Consider the following 9,901-nt stretch of genomic DNA (forward strand, 5'->3'; position numbering starts at 1 on the left):
AGCTGATGGAAGAAGGGCTTTATAAATACATTTGATTGATTGATTTGATCATCAAGCTTGTGACTCTACAAACATGTTGGATGCATAATGTACTGCGTCATTTTGGAGTCACTTTTCTTTCTAGTGGGCACAAAATAATCAGTGTGTTAGTAGAACAGGTTTGAGAACTCAGCCCCAGGACCAGCTGGATGAGGGGACTCTGTTATTTGCTCAGCTCTTGGCATTGCAGGGCTTAGTAATGATATGAAAGGGAGTCACTGTATTCTAAAGGTTTCCAAAACCCAATTGCTAATTTTTGAGTTGTATTATTAGTGGATATTGTCCCAGTTCTGCCCTGCATGCACTGCCAGTAGTTTTGTTTCATCTCTCTCTCTTTCTCTCTCCCCCCACAAGCCACCTCTCTCCCCCACAAAACCCCCTCTCTCTATCTCTCTTCCCACAAGCCTCTCTCTCTCTGTCCCTCTTCCCTCCCCTCTCTCTCTCTACTAGCCCCTCTCTCTGTCTCCTTCCCTTCCTCCCCCACCAGCCCTCCCTCTCTCCCCCACCAGCCCTCCCCTCTCTCTCTGTCCCTCTTCCCTCCCCTCTCTCTCTACAAGCCCTCCCCTCTCTCTCTGTCCCTCTTCCCTCCCCTCTTTCTCTCAACAAGCCCCTCTCTCTGTCCCTCTTCCCTCCTCTCTCTACAAGCCCTCCCTCTCTCTCTGTCCCTCCCCTCTCTCTCTACAAGCCCTCCCCTCTCTCTTTGTCCCTCTTCCCTCCCATCTCTCTCTCCACCAGCCCCTCTCTCTGTCCCTCTTCCCTCCCCTCTCTCTCCCCTACCAGCCCCCTCTCTGTCCCTCTTCCCTCCCTCTCTCTCCCCACCAGCCCCCTCTCCGTCCCTCTTCCCTCCCCCTCTCTCTCTCTCTCTTTCTCTCCCCACCAGCCCCTCTCTCCGTCCTCTTCCCCTCCCCCCTCTCTCCTCTCTCTCTCCCCACCAGCCCTCTCTCCCTCTTTCACCAGCCCCTCTCTCTCTTCTTCTCCCTCCTCCCTCTCAGCTCTCTCTCTCTCTCTCTCTCTCTTTCTCTCCCCACCAGCCCCTCTCTCTGTCCCTCTTCCCTCCCCTCTCTCTCTCTTTCTCTCCCCACCAGCCCCCTCTCTGTCCCTCTTTCCCCCCCTCTCTCTCTCTCTCTCTCTCTCTCTTCTCTCCCCCACTCAGCCCCTCTCTCTCTCTCACTCTCTCTCTCTCCTCTCCCCTCTCCCAACCAGCCCCCTCTCTGTCCCTCTTCCCTCCCCTCTCTCTCCCTCTTTCTCCCCACCAGCCCCCTCTCTGTCCCTCTTTCCCTCCCCCTCTCTCTCTCCCTCTTTTCTCTCCCCACCAGCCCCTCTCTCCCCACCAGCCCCTCTCTCCCCACCAGCCCCTCTCTCTGTCCCTCTTTGGCTCCCCAGCCCTTTCTCTCCCCAACAGCCCCTCTCTCTGTCCCTCTTTGGCCCCCCCTCTTTCTCCCCAACCAGCCCCTCTCTCCCTACCAGCCCCTCTCTCTCCACCAGCCCCTCTCTCTCTGTCCCTCTTTGGTCCCCCTCTCTTTCTCTCCCCACCAGCCCCTCTCTCCCCCCACCAGCCCCCTCTCTCCACTCTTTCTCTCCCCACCCCCCTCTCTCCCCACCAGCCCCTCTCTCCCCACCAGCCCCTCTCTCCCTCTTTGGTCTTTCTCTCCCCACCAGCCCCTCTCTCCCCACCAGCCCCTCTCTCTCCACCAGCCCCTCTCTCTGTCACTCTTTGGTCCCCCTCTCTTTCTCTCCCCACCAGCCCCTCTCTCCCCACCAGCCCCTCTCTCTCCACCAGCCCCTCTCTCCCCACCAGCCCCTCTCTCCCCACCAGCCCCTCTCTCTGTCCCTCTTCCCCCCCCGCTCTCTCTCCCCACCAGCCCCTCTCTGTCCCTCTTCCCCTCCTTTCTCTCCCCACCAGCCCCTCTCTCTGTACCTCTTTGCCCCCCTATCTTTCTCTCCCCACCAGCCCTCTCTCTTTGTCCCTTTGGTCCCCCCATCTCTCTCTCCACCAGCCCCTCTCTCTGCCCTCTTCTGTCCTCCCCCCTCTCTCTCCCCTACCAGCCCCTCTCTCTGTCCCTCTTCCCTCCCCTCTCTCCCCACCAGCCCCCTCTCCATCCCTCTTCCCTCCCCCCTCTTTCTCTCTCTCTCTCTCTTCCTCTCCCCACCAGCCCCTCTCTCCGTCCCTCTTCCCTCCCCCTCTCTCTCTCTTTCTCTCCCCACCAGCCCCTCTCTCCCCACCCTCTTTCCCTCTCTCTCTCTCTCTCTCTCTCCTCTCTCCTCTCTCTCTCTCTCTCCTCTCTCTTCTCCCCTCTCTGTCCCTCTTCCCAGCCTCTCTCTCCCCACCAGCCCCTCTCCGTCCCTCTTCCCTCCCCTCTCTCTCTCTCCTCTCTCTCTCTCTTTTCTCTCCCCACCAGCCCCTCTCTCCGTCCCTCTTCCCTCCCACCTCTCTCTCTCTTTCTCTCCCCACCAGCCCCTCTCTCTGACCCTCTTCCCCCCTCTCTCTCTCTCTCTCCCCTCTCTCCTCTCTCTCTCTCCCACCAGCCCCTCTCTCCCCAACCAGCCCCCTCTCTGTCCCTCTTCCCTCCCCTCTCTCTCCCTCTTTCTCTCCTCACCAGCCCCTCTCTCTGTCCCTCTTTCCTCCCTCTCTCTCTCTCTCTCTTTCTCTCCCCACCAGCCCTCTCCCCCACCAGCCCCTCTCTCCCCACCAGCCCCTCTCTCTGTCCTCTTCGCCCCTCTTTCTCTCCCCAACAGCCCCTCTCTCTGTCCCTCTCGCTCCCCCCTCTCTTGTCTCTCCCAACCAGCCCCTCTCTCCCCACCAGCCCCTCTCTCCCCACCAGCCCCTCTCTCTGTCCCTCTTTGGTCCCCCTCTCTTTCTCTCTCCACCAGCCCCTCTCTCCCCACCAGCCCCCCTCTCTCCTCTTTCTCTCCCCACCAGCCCCTCTCTCCCCACCAGCCCCTCTCTCTCTCCCTCTCTTTCTCTCCCCACCAGCCCCTCTCTCCCCACCAGCCCCTCTCTCCTACCAGCCCCTCTCTCTGTCACTCTTTGGTCCCCCCCTCTCTTTCTCTCCCCACCAGCCCCTCTCTCCCCCACCAGCCCCTCTCTCTCCACCAGCCCCTCTCTCCCCACCAGCCCCTCTCTCCCCCACCAGCCCTCTCTCTGTCCCTCTTCCCTCCCCCCTCTCTCCCCACCAGCCCCTCTCTCTGTCTCTCTTCCCTCCCCGCTCTCTCTCCCCACCAGCCCCTCTCTCTGTACCTCTTCGAATATCTTTCTCTCCCCAACAGCCCCTCTCTCTGTCCATCTTCAATCCCCCCTCTTTCTCTCCCCACAGCCCTCTCTCTCTGTCCCTCTTCGCTCACCCTCTCTTTCTCTCCCCAGCCCCTCTCTCTGTCCCTCTTTCTCCCCCAGCCCCTCTCTCCCCACCAGCCCGTCTCTCCAAACCACCCCCTCTCTCTCCAACAACCCCTCTCTCCCCAACAGCCCCTCCTCTGTCCCCCTTCACCCCTCTCTCCCCAACAGCCCCTCTCTCCCCAACAGCCCCTCTCTCCCCAACAGCCCCTCTCTCGATCTCTCAATTAAATTTCAATTTAAGGGGCTTTATTGTTATAGGAAACATATGTTAAAATTGTCAAACAAGTGAAATAGATAATAAACAAAAGTGAAGAAAAAAACAATTGGGAAAAAATAAACTTTCTCTCCCTCTCTCTGTTCCTCTCCCTCTCTCTCTCTCTCTCCCTCTCTCTCCCTCTCTCTCTCTCTCTCTCTCTCTCTCTCTCTCTCTCTCCCTCTCTCTCTCTCTCTCCTCTCTCCCTCTCTCTCTCCTCTCTCTCCTCTCTCCCTCTCTCTCCCTCCCCCTCCCTCTCTCTCCCCCTCTCTCCCCCTCTCTCCCCCTCTCTTCCCCCCCTCTCCATCGCTTTCATTAGCTTAGTTGCACACCATGGTTAGAGAGGGATACAGAGGAAGGTAGGGTAGGGTGGGGTGGGGGAGAAGAGGGGAGAGGAGAGGAAGGGAGGAGGGGAGAGGAGAGGAAGGGATGAGGGGAGAGCAGTTAGAGATATGCACATTAAAATGATTTATAATATACAGTATGTGATGGTGTTGGGGTATTGGGAACTGGAGGTGTACTTGTAAATGTCTGGGTGATGGTGTTGGGGTATTGGGAACTGGAGGTGTACTTGTAAATGTCTGGGTGATGGTGTTGGGGTATTGGGAACTAGAGGTGTACTTGTAAATGTCTGGGTGATGGTGTTGGGGTATTGGGAACTAGAGGTGTACTTGTAAATGTCTGGGTGATGGTGTTGGGGTATTGGGAACTAGAGGTGTACTTGTAAATGTCTGGGTGATGGTGTTGGGGTATTGGGAACTGAGGTGTACTTGTAAATGTCTGGGTGATGGTGTTGGGGTATTGGGAACTAGAGGTGTACTTGTAAATGTCTGGGTGATGGTGTTGGGGTATTGGGAACTAGAGGTGTACTTGTAAATGTCTGGGTGATGGTGTTGGGGTATTGGGAACTAGAGGTGTACTTGTAAATGTCTGGGTGATGGTGTTGGGGTATTGGGAACTAGAGGTGTACTTGTAAATGTCTGGGTGATGGTGTTGGGGTATTGGGAACTGTACTTGTAAATGTCTGGGTGAAAGAATTTCCTCCCTGTGAAGACAATCAACTTGTAAATGTCTATTCTAGAGGTGTACATTCTACTCTATTACATTCTGGGTGATTACATTCTACTGTCTTACATTCTATTCTGTTACATTCTATGGTCTATTACATTATATTCTATTACATTCTACTCTATTACATTCTATTCTGTTACATTCTACTCTATTACATTCTATTCTCTTACATTCTATTCTGTTACATTCTACTCTATTACATTCTATTCTCTTACATTCTATTCTGTTACATTCTACTCTATTACATTCTATTCTGTTACATTCTACTCTATTACATTCTATTCTCTTACATTCTATTCTGTTACATTCTACTCTATTACATTCTATTCTGTTACATTCTACTCTATTACATTCTATTCTCTTACATTCTATTCTGTTACATTCTACTCTATTACATTCTATTCTGTTACATTCTACTCTATTACATTCTATTCTCTTACATTCTATTCTGTTACATTCTACTCTATTACATTCTATTCTATTACATTCTATTCTGTTACATTCTACTCTATTACATTCTATTCTATTACATTCTACATTCTATTACATTCTACTCTATTACATTCTATTCTATTACATTCTATTCTGTTACATTCTACTCTATTACATTCTACTCTATTACATTCTATTCTGTTACATTATATGTCCAGTTCATCATGTAGAATCAAACGTTTATCCAATAGCAGCAACAGTTCCTCCTATGCTGTAGCTGTGTTGCAATATACCATTAGGCTAAAGTGATTTATGCCTATGCTTTGCACTGATAAAAAACCCTAATAAACTATGCTGTGACACGGTTCCATAGCTGACTGTTATATGCCTATGTTACAGGGGCCTGGTAGCATAATACATGGAGATAGTCAGAATAGCCTGACTAGTCGACATTATACAATTATACTGTATAGAATAGACAAGGCTGCACACTTTACAGAATAGGCCTATAAGCGCGTTTACGTCACTGACGTGGGAAAGGTTGGCGTCATATGTTTTGCGGTTTGCGTTCCTATATTCCCAGCCCGCTGCTGCAGTTCGCGCTGTGCTGCGTACCGAGGCAAGACAAAGACTCGCGACATCATCTACACATACAGGGACAACAGGAATACAAAGATGCTTTCTGTGTTTTCATAATCACTTCTATCGATGTTATATCCTCTAATTCCGTTACCAATCATAATCGATAAATAGCCTATAGGCTATCTCTGTGTCGATGAGCAATGAACGGTTATCCCATCGAGCCGTTGGCAGATCCAACTCCTCTGACGCTGAATGATTTCACCGAGGACAGGATGGTGTTGCTGAATGGTTACATGGTTACATCCGTGATCGATCATGTAGCCTATGTGCTATCAGGTTGAGAGGGCTGATCACAATGTATCAGTTTAGCTCATCAGCATCAGTCCTTCGGTGAGAATAAGAAGAGTCAAACCGCTGAATGCTCTGTGCATCCCTTACCTCTCATACGCTGCTCACTCGGGCATTACTCCATGATCGGCGAAATGTCCCGGTTTACTCTGGTCACGTTTCCCTCAACGTTGCAGCTCGCACGAGAAGAAATAGATATATAACCCTAGAAACGGCAGCAGCTGCAGCCCTTCCCGTTACCGGTTGTGCCTGGTGGAGGCAAGAGGTACACCCTCCGGTACTGATGCCATCGACGCGTGAATCCGATCCTTAAACCCGGAGGCGGATAAAAAAAACGCGTCTGTTAAGTAAAATAGATGTTTTACCCTTAAAATCCGTTAACGCTCAAATAAGGGGCATCCGATACCTCTTCATTCAATATGCGTTCACTGTCACACAAAGCGTGATTTTCCTCTCTCGCTCTCTCTCGATTGCTCTGTCTCGCTCTCTCCTCCTTTCTCCTCCTCTCTCCTATTGGCCGTCCTCTCACGTGTGTCTCGTGAACAACATTAGCCTGAGCAACAGTTGTGGAATCGTTGATTCGCCTTCAAAATAAAAGATCGCATTGAAACTGATGCAAACGGATGAAAATATTGGAATCATGACACAATTACTCGAGAGCACGCAAATCAAAGTTTTGTTATATAAATAAAAAATAAATACAATAATTAGTCAATTTGACAAGAACAAAAACATCTGTTGAAATCGCATTGTGGATGTATAGATTTAGGAATGCATTGGCACATAGTTATAGTACAATGTACAGCCTTAACTATGGATCTGGGGTCCATGAAACGGTCTGTTAGCCTTACCTACAATCAGAACGAGTGGTTATATAATAATCAGATTTAGCCAGGGATTCCTTTACAATCAGAACGAGTGGTTATATAATAATCAGATTTAGCCGGGGATTCCTTTACAATCAGAACGAGTGGTTATATAATAATCAGATTTAGCCGGGGATTCCTTTACAATCAGAACGAGTGGTTATATAATAATCAGATTTAGCCGGGGATTCCTTTACAATCAGAACGACTGGTTATATAATAATCAGATTTAGCCGGGGATTCCTTTACAATCAGAACGAGTGGTTATATAATAATCAGATTTAGCCGGGGATTCCTTTACAATCAGAACGAGTGGTTATATAATAATCAGATTTAGCCGGGGATTCCTTTACAATCAGAACGAGTGGTTATATAATAATCAGATTTAGCCGGGGATTCCTTTACAATCAGAACGAGTGGTTATATAATAATCAGATTTAGCCGGGGATTCCTTTACAATCAGAACGAGTGGTTATATAATAATCAGATTTAGCCGGGGATTCCTTTACAATCAGAACGAGTGGTTACATAATAATCAGATTTAGCCTTTTCTGATCGTTTCCCAGTTGCCTAAAAGCCGGTGTTCCTGGCCTTGACCCAGGCAGCATTTCTCTTATGAAGGACTTTGGGGCGGCAGGTAGCCTCGTGGTTAGAGTGCTGGGGATTGCAACCGCAAGGTTATAAGGTAAAAATCTGTTGTCCTGCCCCTGAAGGAGGCAGTTCTTCCATTGAAAATAAGAATTTGTTCTTAACTGACTTGCCGAGTTAAATTAAGGTAAAAATAATAATAATTCTAAACTGAGTTTAAACGTATTTCGCTAAGGTGTATGTAAACTTCCCACTTCAACTGTATAGAGTAGTTTAATCTTCCAGATTAGATCCTGTAGAGTAGATATATCTTCTAGAGTACATCTATAGAGTAGATCTGTCTTCCAGAGCACATCTTTAGAGTAGATCTATCTTCCAGATTAGATCCTATAGAGTAGATCTATCTTCCAGAGTACATCTATAGAGTAGATCTGTCTTCCAGAGTAGATCTATAGAGTAGATCTGTCTTCCAGAGCACATCTTTAGAGTAGACAGAGCATGGTTAAGTGTTTCTCATTCAGATCTAGAGCCTGGTTAAGTGTTCCTCATTCAGAACTAGAGCCTGGTTCAGTGTTTCTCATTCAGATCTAGAGCCTGGTTAAGTGTTCCTCATTCAGAACTAGAGCCTGGTTAAGTGTTCCTCATTCAGAGCCTGGTTAAGTGTTTCTCATTCAGATCTAGAGCCTGGTTAAGTGTTCCTCATTCAGAACTAGAGCCTGGTTAAGTGTTTCTCATTCAGAACTAGAGCCTGGTTAAGTGTTCCTCATTCAGAGCCTGGTTAAGTGTTTCTCATTCAAAACTAGAGCCTGGTTAAGTGTTCCTCATTCAGAACTAGAGCCTGGTTAAGTGTTCCTCATTCAGAACTAGAGCCTGGTTAAGTGTTTCTCATTCAGAACTAGAGCCTGGTTAAGTGTTCCCCATTCAGAACTAGAGCCTGGTTAAGTGTTTCTCATTCAGAACTAGAGCCTGGTTAAGTGTTCCTCATTCAGAACTAGAGCCTGGTTAAGTGTTTCTCATTCAGAACTAGAGCCTGGGTTAGTGTTCCCCATTCAGAACTAGAGCCTGGTTAAGTGTTCCTCATTCAGAGCCTGGTTAAGTGTTTCTCATTCAAAACTAGAGCCTGGTTAAGTGTTCCTCATTCAGAACTAGAGCCTGGTTAAGTGTTCCCCATTCAGAACTAGAGCCTGGTTAAGTGTTCCTCATTCAGAGCCTGGTTAAGTGTTCCTCATTCAGAGCCTGGTTAAGTGTTTCTCATTCAGAACTAGAGCCTGGTTAAGTGTTTCTCATTCAGAACTAGAGCCTGGTTAAGTGTTTCTCATTCAGAACTAGAGCCTAGTTAAGTGTTTCTCATTCAGAACTAGAGCCTGGTTAAGTGTTTCTCATTCAGAACTAGAGCCTGGTTAAGTGTTTCTCATTCAGAACTAGAGCCTGGTTAAGTGTTCCTCATTCAGAACTAGAGCCTGGTTAAGTGTTTCTTATTCAGATTCAGATCCTGGTTAAGTGTTCCTCATTCAGATTCAGATCCTGGTTAAGTGTTCCTCATTCAGAACTAGAGCCTGGTTAAGTGTTCCTCATTCAGAACTAGAGCCTGGTTAAGTGTTCCTCATTCAGAACTAGAGCCTGGTTAAGTGTTCCTCATTCAGAACTAGAGCCTGGTTAAGTGTTCCTCATTCAGAACTAGAGCCTGGTTAAGTGTTTCTCATTCAGAACTAGAGCCGGGTTAAGTGTTTCTCATTCAGAACTAGAGCCTGGTTAAGTGTTTCTCATTCAGAACTAGAGCCTGGTTAAGTGTTTCTCATTCAGAACTAGAGCCTGGTTAAGTGTTTCTCATTCAGAACTAGAGCCTGGTTAAGTGTATCTCATTCAGAACTAGAGCCTGGTTAAGTGTTTCTCATTCAGAACTAGAGCCTGGTTAAGTGTTTCTCATTCAGAGCCTGGTTAAGTGTTTCTCATTCAGAACTAGAGCCTGGTTAAGTGTTCCTCATTCAGAGCCTGGTTAAGTGTTTCTCATTCAGAACTAGAGCCTGGTTAAGTGTTTCTTATTCAGAACTAGAGCCTGGTTAAGTGTTCCTCATTCAGAACTAGAGCCTGGTTAAGTGTTTCTCATTCAGAACTAGAGCCTGGTTAAGTGTTTCTCATTCAGAACTAGAGCCTGGTTAAGTGTTTCTCATTCAGAACTAGAGCCTGGTTAAGTGTTCCTCATTCAGAACTAGAGCCTGGTTAAGTGTTCCTCATTCAGAACTAGAGCCTGGTTAAGTGTTTCTCATTCAGAACTAGAGCCTGGTTAAGTGTTTCTCATTCAGAACTAGAGCATGGTTAAGTGTTCCTCATTCAGAACTAGAGCCTGGTTAAGTGTTTCTCATTCAGAACTAGAGCCTGGTTAAGTGT

At 48.1% G+C, this 9,901-nt stretch overlaps 1 protein-coding gene across 1 annotated transcript in view; it reads right to left on the reverse strand.

Moving 5' to 3' along the window:
* The window catches only part of fbxl16 (F-box and leucine-rich repeat protein 16), a 125,085-nt gene extending 118,563 nt beyond the window's left edge, over positions 1-6,522 (reverse strand). The window contains exon 1 of the mRNA XM_052520029.1: positions 6,150-6,522. The gene's annotated coding sequence lies outside the window, so the exon portion shown is untranslated. The remainder of the gene's footprint in view (positions 1-6,149) is intronic.
* Between the last annotated feature and the right edge of the window lie 3,379 nt (positions 6,523-9,901).

Source organism: Oncorhynchus keta, chromosome 5, assembly GCF_023373465.1.
Source record: "Oncorhynchus keta strain PuntledgeMale-10-30-2019 chromosome 5, Oket_V2, whole genome shotgun sequence".
NCBI lineage: Eukaryota > Metazoa > Chordata > Actinopteri > Salmoniformes > Salmonidae > Oncorhynchus > Oncorhynchus keta.